At 42.8% G+C, this 13,785-nt stretch overlaps 1 protein-coding gene across 5 annotated transcripts in view; it reads right to left on the reverse strand.

Annotated features, from left to right (window-relative positions):
• DIP2C (disco interacting protein 2 homolog C) overlaps positions 1–13,785 on the reverse strand; it is a 317,372-nt gene that overhangs the window by 247,054 nt on the left and 56,533 nt on the right. The window lies entirely within an intron of this gene.

The raw sequence follows: 13,785 nt of genomic DNA on the forward strand, positions 1-13,785 counted from the left end.
GTGCTCTCTGGGTCCCCTGCTGTCCCCCTAAGAGGGCTAAAAACTTGAAATGCCTGTGACCCTCCCTCGGCTCCACGCCTTACACTGCTTCTGACACTGAGGTCTCTGCAAAGGAGCAAGATGCCAGCCCTCAGAATAAAGGAACAGCATCGGTGAGAGTATAGCTACTGTAGGACAAGGAGCCATCTTCTCCCTTCTGGTCCCCTCAGAACGGATCCCCCCGCAGTGACAGGTCAATGGCACCCGTCTGGATCACAGGGGTAAAGAGTTTCCGCTGTATGTACACAATACAGGGTTGTTCTCCCAAATTAGTCATCAAAATGAGCCGCTAAGAACAGGGCAGCACGGGGAACGAAGGTCAGTGGGCTCTCGCTGTAGTGCTGCTTCACAAATTGGTGATCCCACGCCATCCATGAAGCAGACAGAGATTATTGCTTGCACTGTGATGAGAACATCCCCAGTGCCCAGTGGGGGAGCTGTTAATTCGGTGAGTTGCACTCTTCTATTCCTTTCAGCATCTTCTGCGTTGAGATCTCTTGACCTGCAGCATGTCTGGCTGCAGCCAAAAGCAGCGATGGCACAGATAGTGTGGTCCAGGTGGGAAAATAAAGTCAAGTCCTGGGGTACGTCTAGCAATTTCTTTTTCCCCAGGGACAAGCATGGCCTCAGAAAGCAGGGGCGGTCTCTCTGACCAGCATGCACGTGAATACCTTGTAAGAAACTTCTGTTCCTGTAACAACAAAATCCCAACCCCACCAGCCAAAAAAAGTGCAGTCCCTGCCTGCCTGCAGGGAGCATCCCCAGGGGCACCCTGCAGGAACACAGCCCGAGTGGTCATTTCCAGCAGCCTGGGGACCAAAACAGCTCCTAGTGACTCTGGAACTGGGAATATGCTGGTCCTTGGCTTTTCTTTTCTGGACATGTCAGGAATTTGGGGAAAAAAATTAAAAAAAAAATAAAAAACATACCTGGCAATAATCCCAGACATGGGTCAGCCATGAACAAATACTCTGATTACTGTCATTTTCTCCTCTGGTAAGCAAGTGCTGTAAGAGAATCAGCTCTGATGCAATACTGTCCATGTGATGCAGCTATCCACTGACCATCAGGGGAAGCTGGCTAACTGTAAAATCTGTAATGCAGCTTTTGGCCCCGAAAGGCCCCTGAAATCCAAAGTAAAAGGACTTACTCCGACTATAACAAACATGTCTTATTCCAGTGGTAACAAAAGAATCCACTGTTCCCTGCGTGAAAAGCCATACATTCAAAAAAAAAATCCTTCTCTACTTTGCTGGTTATATAAACAGTACTTAAGATAACTGTGACTAAATCCACTTAACAAGTTACTGGGATTTCTGCAATACATAAATGTTCCGATCAGAATCCACGTCCTATTTTTCCATTGTCTGGCCATAGAAAGAGACACTAAGTCAATCCTCCTGGGGCCTGACCAGAAACCTGATTACAATCCCTAGTGAGATTCTCTGGTTAAGATATCTCAGTTTTGTCACATGAAACTACCCCATAACTATCTGGTCTTTACTCTTAGACAAGGGACAGAGACAGGCATTCCTGGACCATAATTCATTTTACCCACTGGATGTCTAAAAAAAGCGATCAGATGAATTGTGTCTAAGAAAGCCCCTATCTCTCCATCGATTACACAGGGATCCCAGTGTGATATGATCAGAGCTAGACATCTAACTATCAAACTTTATACGTGAGTCACAGCTTTGGTAGCCTTGACAGACCCTACCCCAAGACCCCTGTGCAGCCATTAGCCAAAACAAACCAAGATCCTCCATTCGGTTGCCAGGACCCATCAGCACTGACCATCTTGTGGGCTGGCAGAATCTCCTCCAGCTCCGCGGCTGAGGCAGGGCTGAGCTGGAACCCAGCTGGAACTGCAGTGCTGTGTCCTATGGGAAGTACGCAACAAAAAATCCGTGGTGTTCTTGATCAAGAAAGCGTTTCAAAATGTGATATAGAAGAGAAATGCCAACTAAGAGAAATGCCAAAACAGAAGCATTTTGTTCCACATACCTTTTTTAAAAATGAAATTCCACTTGGAATCCAAACACTAAGGTCTTGGAGGAAAACTTTCTGGCTGAGTAGCTGACATGCATGGAATCCCAGCCTGTGACAACCCACAACGTGGTCCCTCTCCACTGTGTGACCTGGGTGAGCTGTTGTCCCACGGCAGGGCAGCACACGGGCAGGCTGCCCTCGGCAGGACGGGCAAGCAGATTACCCGTGAAGCTAAAGCAGCCTGCCTACATTTTGCTAAGAGACTCACCAGAACCTATGCAATGTGGTCTCCTGGTTACATTTTTTTTTTTCTAAATTTGTTAAAAATCACCCTTTGTTTGTTTGTTAAGCGTTTCTTAGCTAAGTACTCTATCTCATCCTGAAATAAAGGTGTAGCAGTGGCCCTGAGCAAAACCATGCAGAGCATACAGCCCAAGTACAGCAGGCAAGAATACACATGACCAAGAGACACGAGGCACAAAGCCAGTGAAATAAATACAGCAGACAGTGATGACCTCAGATCAAGTTTGTCAGGATACTGACTAATGGGACCAACCTGGGGATAGCAGGAGCCTAAACGCTGGCTTCTTTTCATCAGCAGTATAAACGTAAGTATTTTGCTTTCCTTATCGATGCTTTACACAATGTTATCATGCACTTTTACTGAGTTTCAAGTCTAAGCCCAAACTGATTACAGAAGTGACGCAGTTTGCTTTCACACAGTTAGCTTCACACAGAAGGCTACCTGTTCTCATCAGGCAGCGCTTCTGCGCACATCTACACGGCGAATATTCCCTCAGGAAGCTTACCCCGTTATGCTTCTGTACTGCGACAGCAGCCAGCAGGCTGGTCGGAGTATGGCATATTTACATGCACTTCTAAGAAACAGGTAAAAGGATGAACCCACATTAGATAAAATAAGTAGATCAACAGAAACCACAGCCATAATTCTCCATTTCATTCAGTTTAAATTAAGATGTGAAAGATGCTGAGCATCTGTATTTCTTATCAACTGCAGTGGAGCTAGAGTGCACTCAGAAGACATTCATCACCTGGTGCAAGAAGGAGCGCAGTCTCTGCATAATGACCTGAAGAGGCCTTATCCTGCAAGACGCCAAGTGCTTCCTGAGGTTTGCAAGTGACTCTTGTGTAGCCGTGAGATCTGTCAACACTGCTGTACATGCATCTTACTTCCCCTGCTGCCTCTTCTTGCAATCTCTGCTTGCCGGGAGTTTTTCTGAAGCCGGGATGTATAGCCTTTGGGGTTGAAATTGTTTCTTTTTATATATTCGTTTAATAAGTTGGAGTAACTAGATCCGATTCTGACTGCAACACTAAAAATCACTGCTAAACATAAGTTAATATCAGCACTGCAGATTTATATGGCTCCTTCATGAGAGATTAATTAGAGCAGTTCAAATTATGGCAGGGCTCTAAATGTCTCCTTCTGTCTCACCTCCAGAGTTACCGAGATGGCTGAAACGAGAGATATCATTTTACTTTTCACCCTACCTGTTCATACCTGGGGGAAATAATAATGCAGCTCATGTACCAGCTTTCATTTCTCACGTCTATTTATACTGTAATCAACTATGACAGCTATTGCCTCTTACTCTTACTTTCCACAACACACAGCAGCAGTGGTTTGAACTATATGTGACTGTAATTAATTAGGAATCTACACCATTTATTACCTCCAGACCAGAGAAATGCCCAAGATGGCTCCGCAAGAGGTCTTACACCCCTATGGCAGCCTAAGTCAACAGAGCAAACAGCCTAAAAAAAAAAAAAGATGGACCAAAAGGACTAGGGGAAGGAAACAGCAGGCCTGTGGAGCACACAGTCAACCCCAGTCAGCCTGGAAGTCCCCTGAAGGAAACTGTTGGCCCTGGTGACAACAAATGCCTCTCTGCTCCCAAAGTCCTGACAGAGGTCAAAGGAACCCAACACTTTTTTTCTTTCCATTTAAATTTTGAAGTTACACATAAAACTCAGCAGAAATCTGAGGACTTCTATTGGCTAGGAACACATTTGTCACCGTACAACAGGATTTGACAGCATTAAAACAAGAGATCTTGCACTGGCTGGAATACATCATAAAAGTAACAGCTCCACTTAAATAATGAAGTGTTGTAATACCCCTGGAGAAACACTAATCTATGCAGTGAAAGCCAGGCACAAAGACAAATGTGTCTTACCACATAGTAAATAAATTTCAAGTGTTTAGTAAACCTTTATAAACAACAGGATCCGAACGCCAGAAGAAGCGGTAACAAGGACGGGGTGAGGACACGCGGCCCACCTCGGCGCCCCCGGGCTCAGAAGCTGAACCTCCTCTGGCTTTGCCCTGTCCTGATGTAAGGGGCGAAGATTAGGGGGCTGGGTGGGTAGAAAGCCCTGGTCAGAGGCCTCGTTCCTGCTGCCACCTGGTACAGGGCCTGAGGGGTCGGCCTGGTCCGTGCTCCGGTCACGGTGAGCAGCGGGAGCGTGGCCGGCCCCTATGGGACAGGACGGGACGCGATGAAGGTTGTCAGGTGGTCCAAGGGCAGGAAGAAGAGGCTGGGACACTTGCATCAAGGCCTACTGCTCGGCTGCCTTCAAACCTAAAAGCCATCGTTTTTCGTGACAAGGAACCAGTCAAACATGCTGGCTAAAATACAAGGGCCCCTTTGCAACTACAGATATAATACATAAGGCAAAAATGGCACAGATAACCACATATAACTGTAAAATCATGGATTTAATTGATGCAGTGATCAAAGAGGTAAAAAATAAACATATTTCAGGTTCCATTACATGGCTGCAGACGGCTCTTATCCGTGAAAACCTGTAACATCTCCGTTTCTGATGCCAGAGACCAGACTAGCTCCTCAGCTGTAATGTCTGGCCAAAGACCTTACCCTGGGTGCCAATACGCAAATCAACTGTCCCTTCGGTAATGCTATACAAATGCTAACTGGCAAGCTAGCAATAAAGAGAATTTGATTTCTATCTGTTAAAACACTGCCACAGTACGCATTGTTTCCCCCACACTCGCTCCCAGCTGGCAACTGTGTATTACTTTTGCACCATTAGATTTTTGAGACATTTCTTTTTTGCATGGTTGGCAGGTCTGAAAAATGTATTGGGACATAAGTTGTTATCTTCCCCGCATGAAAATTAGTTATTTGGACTACTCAAATAAGAAGTCTGATTAAACTAAGTTTTAATAAAAACATGCAAAATGACAATTCCTGGGTATATTGAAATAAAACACAACTACAAGCAAACTCTATACTGGAGAAGATAAAAGATTCTGTGAAGAGATTTTACCACCTTTTAGGGCACTAAGTGTTTCTTTATCTTACAACTATAACATCCATGTGAAAAGAGAAAGACATATTTAGGTCCTACTCCTAAAGTTATCTATCAGGATAAAGCAGCTCTGATCTCGGGGTATATTTTCTGACTTGTTCTTAATTCAAACACTTGCTGACTTGCCTTTAGATAAAGCATCCATTCCACCTAGAACTGCAGGTGAAACTTCGGGCCCCGCTGCCTCATCTGTTCCCTCCAGGCATTAATCAGGAAAAGGAGCAGTCACCATCGCCCCTTTTCCATTCACTTTGACTCAATTGCTGTAATACGAAATTTCATGCCTCTGCTTGAGGAGCTCTGACACTTCTGGCCTTTCTTAATTACCACCTATTTTCCAGGTCACTAATTAGGTTTTGCAACACTCAGTTCTTGGCAATGCTTTTTCTAAGATCAATCGCTTTCCACATCTCCTGTTTCTTTCATATCTGAGCTTTAATGAATCAAAGTTTTCCAAGCTTTCTTTTGAAACCATTTTGCTGAGAATACATCCAAAATGTTATTACTAAATTTTGAATCCTTTCTAGAGTTTAACATAATATGGTAAACCAATTCTCTTTCTTTAAGCAGTGTAAAACCAAAGGAGGATAACATACCTCCTGATGTGTACTGTCCAAAATATTTAAGTTATGCCCAGCATAAAGGAAAACACAGGAGATTAAAGTATACGCACTTCTAAATTAGAAAAAAAGAAAGAAAAAAAAAAAACATAACCAGAAACTTAATGCATATTTACAACAGAGGACTGAGAATAATTATGAAGTGGCCAGATCTAAAAATGAAGCTTTTAAATCAAACGTTCGCAACAGCTATGGTTTTTGTCATAAATCAACCTATTTAAATATGCAGCATTACTTGATCGAGACGGTTTACATTCAACTTAAATGAAATGCAATGCATGGGTTATGTTTTTAAGAGAACACGCTCCCCTTCTAAGCGTAACAAACCGAACCCAGGAAGGCATTTTCAGCTGCCTTCGATGCCTGCCAACTGCAATGCCCACGGTTAGCTTACCCATGGGCACTCATTTACGACAGCAGGAATCCTCACATGTTTAAACTTAAGCAGGCTCGAGGCTTTACTGTTCACATGTAATAGTCAGAACATAAATCAGAGCACACTAAAAAAATCCTGTTACATTTTTCACTTCTGCCAAAATCGCCTATCACTGCAGACTGCTGGCCACAGGCCCGTGGACCTAATCTGCCCCAGATCCAGTTGCTTTTAGGCCCAAGACTTGTTTCAGGCACACAAAATGATTCCAGTGTGTAGCATGGACAAAGGCAGCATTTGTCTTCCAAACATTGTTATTTAAATACGATGTTGAATATATTCTTAAGCCCATATATATTCAGAGACACTTTGTTTACGAGTATAACCAGAGAAGGAAAGTATAAGTCAGTAGTCAGTATCAAAGGAATTTGACATTTGACAAACTGGCATAGAAAAATGAAGCAAAGCTATCCCGTTTGGGACACTGGCACTTGTGGCAGAAGGGACCGAAGTCCCAGCAGTGCATATCTTAGCAAAACACGCAGGGTGGGTAAGGAAAGACTTGCTCCAACCCTGACCCTTTGCCCTGCTATATGCAAAACCGAAGCGGCCATCGAAGGAGCATAGAAAAAAGCCCCGTATTCTGCACACCCTGCCCTCGGGAAACCCTGGTCCCAGAAAGCACCAAGTGAGCAACAGTTGTAAGCACAGCAGCGTGAAACAAGAGGTAAGCTCATTCTTCCTTCAGCTCTGGACTACCAGGGAAGTGTCCCTGTGAGCACATCTGGGCATCCCAACCTCAAGATAACCCGTTTGAAAAAAAAATGCTAGGTGCATTTGATTCATATGTGTCTTCTACTTTACTACCACAAACTGCTCTTGCTTTGTTTTTAGACAAAGTAACTCTTCAGTGCACAGTCGCACAGTGGCTTAATACCCAGATAAGATTTTGAGTTGGAATATATTATCACTCACTAAGAACTACACTAATCACTGTAACTAAGACGCTATTTAAACAATTATTTTGGTATTAAAACTATTTTGCACAGCCTTAGTTTCAATGCTTTTAATCCACTGTTAAGTTCCTCTTACTGAACAAGAACAAAAGTTTCGTTGAGAAACTTCTTAATCACACAGTAAGTATTTTAGTTGTAATGCTGACATCAAAGTTCTTAACAAGAAAATCCATTTCATTTATTTTGGATAGCGAGGAAACTTTTGACACCACTAGGTATTACTGGACCAGTTACTACTGTGTTTTGCAAAACCCAAAGAATCCAGTGCTAGTCAGCTCCACCTGTGTAACCACTAGCCAATGTGTGGTATTGTACATACATAAACACAGAAAGAAGAAAGGCCACAGCTTCTTACTTCTCTGCAGAAAAGACAGGACTCAGTTGTGCTTTGGCCACAGGGATGCATCAGGCAGCAGACAGTGCGGAAAATACTGGATCAAATGTGCACATCAGTCTGCTACAGTACCGTGTCTTGAGGAGCAGTAGATGAGTTTGATGTAAAACCATCAGCCAAGAGCATCATAAATCTTTCCTTGTTTTCCTGGCATTAAGCTAGATTGAAATAGACAACGTAATTTCCAAAGTGTAACTAATACCAAAAGGAGGCGGCAATCAGAGCATTTTGATATCTGAGTTATTGACTCCTCCTTCCCAACGCAGCCTTTCAGCCTACAAAGCGCATTAAAAGAGTGCACTCCTTAAATACTGATGGGTTCTGTCTCTAGTTATATTCTTATTAAAAGATTACTGCAATAAGCTTTTCCACATTGAATTTTACCTTCGCTGAATGCAAATGAATTAGTCACACACTAAACAGCATCCAAAACTCAAAGGCTATGGAGACTGAGACGCTGTATAAATACCTCTGCCACTTTCCAGACCCTGTTGAAGTCTCCTGGCTAACTAACTCCTTTCCTTTTGCCGTGCACACCACATGCTTTGGACAATTTTAGCCACATTATCTTCAGTAAAGTTCTCCATTGCCAGTGAGTGGCAACAAGTAATATTCAAAAGACTGAAATGCTTATGCCTTCACATATTATAACCTTAAAATGCAAGAGCTATTTAGTTATATTACCTTTGCGTGTAGCTTCTGATTCATGCCTCATGACTGCTATTAGAGGATCAAAAAGTAAGAAGGCAGCAATACTTTTAATATACCATATATGCCACCAGTAAAACACAATTATTTACACCCCCAACCTATTTAACAGGTCTTTATTAAGTGCAAAATGCCATTCAGGAAGAATTAGAACATCATTTTCTAGTGGGAGAGCAATATGTACAAGGGTAATGAAAAGCAGAAAGAACACTGGTTTTATTACAGCTGCCATTAATATTCAGGTATAGTTGCAACCTCCTTCATCATGTGTTGTGAGTAAACTAACCCCTGAGGGGTCCTACTATTGTCAGGCTTACAAAGAGCAAAGCAGAGGCTCAGATAATTTTAGGCATTAAGCAAAAGTGAGCTTGACATCCCTCCTACAGGGATGATACACAGGATTTGCTTGCATTTATGAACTGCATTTCTAACACTTGGGGAAAAAAAGAAGCCTTAAATAATGGCAACCCATTGCTAGTTTAAAATAAGAAGTCAGTTTAATGTAAAAACTAGTTAGCAATATGCCAGTAATTTCCATCAGAGCTGGAAAGTGAGTGTGTTTGGTGGATGATGCATCAGTCATTAAATCATGCATACCACAAAAGAGACAGCACTGCTTTCCTTGAAGAAAGAATCATTTTCATCACGATGACTGATTCTAGGCTTCAGCAACTTGCATCCCTACGTTCAATACACTCAGTAACACGTCCACTTTTACTTTCAAAGGGCAGCACGATATGATGAACTTCCCCAGAAAGGTGCACTGACAACAAACCTTTCGGTTGCATTAAAACCCCCACCACTTAAATGAGGCGTAATCCTTCCAGGCGGCCGCAGAGCAGGGGGTTAATGCTGCACAGGAGCCTGCAGCAGCCGCAGAGAGCCTTCCTGCAACCTTCCCACTTCAGGCTGCTCGCCGGTATTGGCAACATGCATTTGGTAACAGTCCTACCGCCTCTACCGAACAGTGTTAGTAAGGGGAGGAAGGGGAAGAGACCAAACTGGGAGAAAATGGCATCATTTACATATTGCTGAGTGGGAACACGATCCCTTGCATGACATATGAAGTCATGGGGGGGGGGGGACACAGCAAAACTGTTACTCTTCTATTCAGATGTTTACAATGCTACCCAAAGCCCAAATCTGTAAATCCCGAAATAGAAACAGCCATGGATCTGCAGAGTTTTGTTTTGCAAATCCCGGGAATGACATCAGTGTGACTCACAGGGCACAATCTGAAGAGGCAGCAAGACAGCTAAGAAAAGCACAGGGAGGTGGGAGAGAGCAGCCATTCAGTAATCCTCCAGCTCCGCATCTCAGAAATCATTTACACATTTATGTTCCCCTGTCTCCATTTTCAGATGAAGAGGACGTGCTATATTTAGCTCCAATCTTTCTTGTGACATGTTTTAAAGTGTTGGTGGCATGCTGTATGGAAAAGAGGTGTAATTAGAAGTTGGAACTTTAAATGCAAAGCGGCTGTGAAAACACACAAGTCAGCATGCTATAGATAAATACATCAGTTTTAGAAAACCCAGTTGGCTCATGTTAACCTTGTGAACTGACCCTATATAGAATTCATCTTGCTGCTTAATCCCATGCTTCAAAACAATCTTGGAAGCATAACTTCATTTTCTAGATACAGCATTCCTATAATGCGTGGAAGCAGTAACTGGAGTTATCTCACAAGAGAGGTCCTCCCACTAGTTCATACATTCGCACGATCAAACATTTCTTACAATACTTTTTACCCTGATAAAACAGAGTAGTCATATCTCTGGCAAACTTACGAAGCATGTTCTTATATTTAGTCCTCTGTTGTGCCATTTAGACTCTCTGAAGTCAATTAAAAAAAAAAAAAAAGAGGTAAAATTAACTATAGAGGAAAAGGCTGCAGCATAAACATTTGTTATTCTTTAGGAAGAATCAGCAGCAGGGTTAAATAAAAAATAATAGGATCCAGTGATCGGAGGGATAATGCACCTATTACAACGTACACATCACTAAAAATGTGTACGCTGAAACAGCTGACACATATGGAGTCCTGCACTCATTCAAAACCTTCAGCATAGGAGAACGTTGTTTTAAACATGCATCTGTATCACAGCTGTAAACTAGCTGACATGCAGTCTTAATTAAAAAAAAATGGCTATCTGAATGAAATTGCAAAGTATAATTGAATTTGAAAAGACATCAGATACAGTTCAAATATTGCATATTCCTTCTGCCTACCATTCTGAAATAAGGTATAGCTAAGCACTAAATAAACCACTACGCTCGGCTAACCCTGACAAAATCATCTGGGGGCCTGGGGTGGGAGGATGATGAGAGGCAGGAAAAGGAGCGATATGTTTCCTCTCTCAGACTTTCATCAAATTTTCCATCCCAAAGTCAAAAAACAAGAACTAGGACAGTTTTATTTGTTTATGATCAGACAGCCATTAGCTAAGGCTCATTCAGTATAACAGATATTCCATCATATGTGGAGGGTTTGTTTTTTTTATTGCTTTGTCAAGATCGTGAATATATTTTCTACTTTTTCAAAACTTCAGCACCAGAATATCCTTCTCCAAATAAGCCTGGGTATTTTTTAATAAGAAATAAAATCATCTGCTTGGAAACAGGCTGCAGCAGAACCCAAACGAATTCCCATTGCTGCTGAAATCCCCTTGGTACCTGGTTATTAAGAAAGTGCACCATAAAAAGTACAGCAATAAAATTACTGTTAAAATCATGGGGAGGAGCAATGCATCATCTCTGTTAAAATATATTACAGAGAAGAGAAAGTAAACGGTAAAATGTTCAACTCCCCTTTTCAGATGAATCTGCTCTTAAATCCTGCTTCCTAATTTCCTGTTCTCGTTTTATTCAGTCATTCTGGAGTCAGAACAGAAATAGCTAGGAGTACATATCTCGGCTTTTTTTTTAACCTTTTAGATATTGTGCAAATGCATTAATTTCTCACTCCACCTCTTCACATCTCAAAGTAACTGCAGAAAGCTAAAGAGAGCGACAATATACAGAGGAATGGGAACGTTTTATTTCTCTATTGTTCAAAGGCAGCTTGGATATATCGGGCACAGGCCCTGAGCTTCTCAAGCCTTACCTCTCTCCTAGCTACTCATTGCTTTTGCCATCTTCCCAGATACTGTTGCCCACTGAGCAGGAATGAGTGAGCCACTTCATTTGAAGATTAGTTAAAGGCGAAAAAACAAATGAGTACGAACTCAGTCCTACAGGGATACGAAATCAGAGCCTGGAGCTTCACAGTTGGCTGAAACACCATGTTTTTGTACTTAAGGGACTCCACAGGAATTTCAACCCAATCGTTTACAGGAACAAAGGAACTATCACACTGGATGAAACTGAAGGTCCATCTCCTTGTGAATGTTTTCTCTAGCAATCTCCTATTTTCTCGTACTTTTGGAATTATTATTCCCTTTCCTGTAAGTGCACAGAACTCAAGGGGAGTCAACTAAATTAATATTTAACAGGTTTAAAAAAAAAAATAAATCCAACTAAATGAAAAGGAAGGACTTTTCCACACAAACAAAATCATTAAATTGTGAAAATCCATCCTGTGGAGGCCAGAAGTCTAAACGGTTTTATGAAAAAAAAAATCAGGGGAAATTAGCTCGCCGCTGACTACTGAACACGATGAGCAAGTTAATGATGTAGCTCGGAAAGTTTCTGGCTGGCCAACGGCAGGAGGCTAGGAGGGCTCACAGGGGAAAGGGCTGCCCTGGCCTTGCCCCTCTTTTAATATTGTTACTGGCCAGGATCAGGCTGGGCTGGGCTGATCCAATACAGCCGCCCCTACAGCTGAGAACAGCGACGAGGAGCCTGCGTCTTGGAGGACTGAAACCCATCTCCATTTCACACAGTCCCAGGCCACGACCTCTTTCCCAAGCTCTCTATAGCTAGCCTACGGTGCTAGGATGGCCAGTTTGGCCTTTCGCAGGGAACGGCGTCTTCATTCGTCCCATTTAAATACAAAGCCCATAATGGATACATATTCAAAAATATTTCTGTGGGGAGAGCGTCTTATTCTGGAGGAAGACGATTCACATTCTGAAACTCAGGAAGAATTTTCCCCAGCCCTATTTAAGCTGAGTTTATCAAATTGAGGGAGGACCCTCAAAGTATGTTAGGAGTGCCGTACAAACAGGCTGCATCAACACGACCTGCCAACTGCCTACTGACATCCTCGGAGAACTGCTTGGCTTAGATAAGGTCTAAGGGAACGACAAACAGCCGCCTTGTATCAGTTTGGGGTCACAAAACCACTGGGGTGAGCAGGGTGCTCTGGGGATCATCCAGTCCAGCCCCAAAGAGCGGTGCCCTGGGGATGTCCCGTCGTGGCGGGCAGCCGCCGAGCAGCACGATGGCAAAGAAGGAAGGGAGCAGCACGAGTCCTTCCCAGGCAGAAAGCTTAGAGCAGCGCTCGTGCGATGCTTGGAACACGAGGCAGTCTGTTAGGGTGAAAAAACAAGCACTAGCAAGGACTTTTAACGTCCCCAGAAGACAAACTATTCGAAGCAGAAAGATGAAATTACTGCTATACGGTATTTTACTTCTCCTATAAACTATTTATAATACAGTCCTACAATACCGCACAGTATAAAATTACACCAGGCTTTTCACAAAAATAATTAAATAAGTAAACTATAATTTAACTCAGTACCCTCCAGGCACTCACATCAGAAAACCCAGGCTCTCCATCACAGGCCTTTACCAAAGCATGTTCTCTCTCTCACACACACACATCCCTCCTGAACTTGCCAGACCCTCGCTCGGAGAAGCTGTCTCCCTCACACAGATGTTTAACCGAGTCACAGTTGTGTCCCAGTGCTTCCCCACACCTTTTTTTTTTCCTATAATTCTACTACTGATGAATGGCAATTAGTAGTGAGACATTAATGTTGTCAAACATCCATTATTCTTCCTTGAAGCGGTAATGGGAAAGATGTTTTCCAGCTGTTTCGGGGCAGATAATTTTTTAAAACTGAGTTCCTTTAATCAGCCAACCCAGCAGTCAAGCACAACCTTTCTGCACCAAAGTGCAGCCTCGGCTTTCAAAGGTACAAAAGGCAGCTGAAAGATGGCAGGTGGCAAAAAAGCTACTCCAGACCTTCAGTTCCAGCTCCTCCTCTTTACCAGCCCAAGCTGCATATCTGTGTTTTTCCAGCAGCATGAGACTACTTGAAAACTCAAAAACGGGCTCTTCCTAAGACCACTTAAAGATATTCCTTACTTTTATTTTGTGGAGAGAAATACTGCAGCAATAGTAGG

The sequence above is a fragment of the Anser brachyrhynchus genome (assembly GCF_964034855.1).
Source record: "Anser brachyrhynchus genome assembly, chromosome: 2".
Classification (NCBI taxonomy): domain Eukaryota; kingdom Metazoa; phylum Chordata; class Aves; order Anseriformes; family Anatidae; genus Anser; species Anser brachyrhynchus.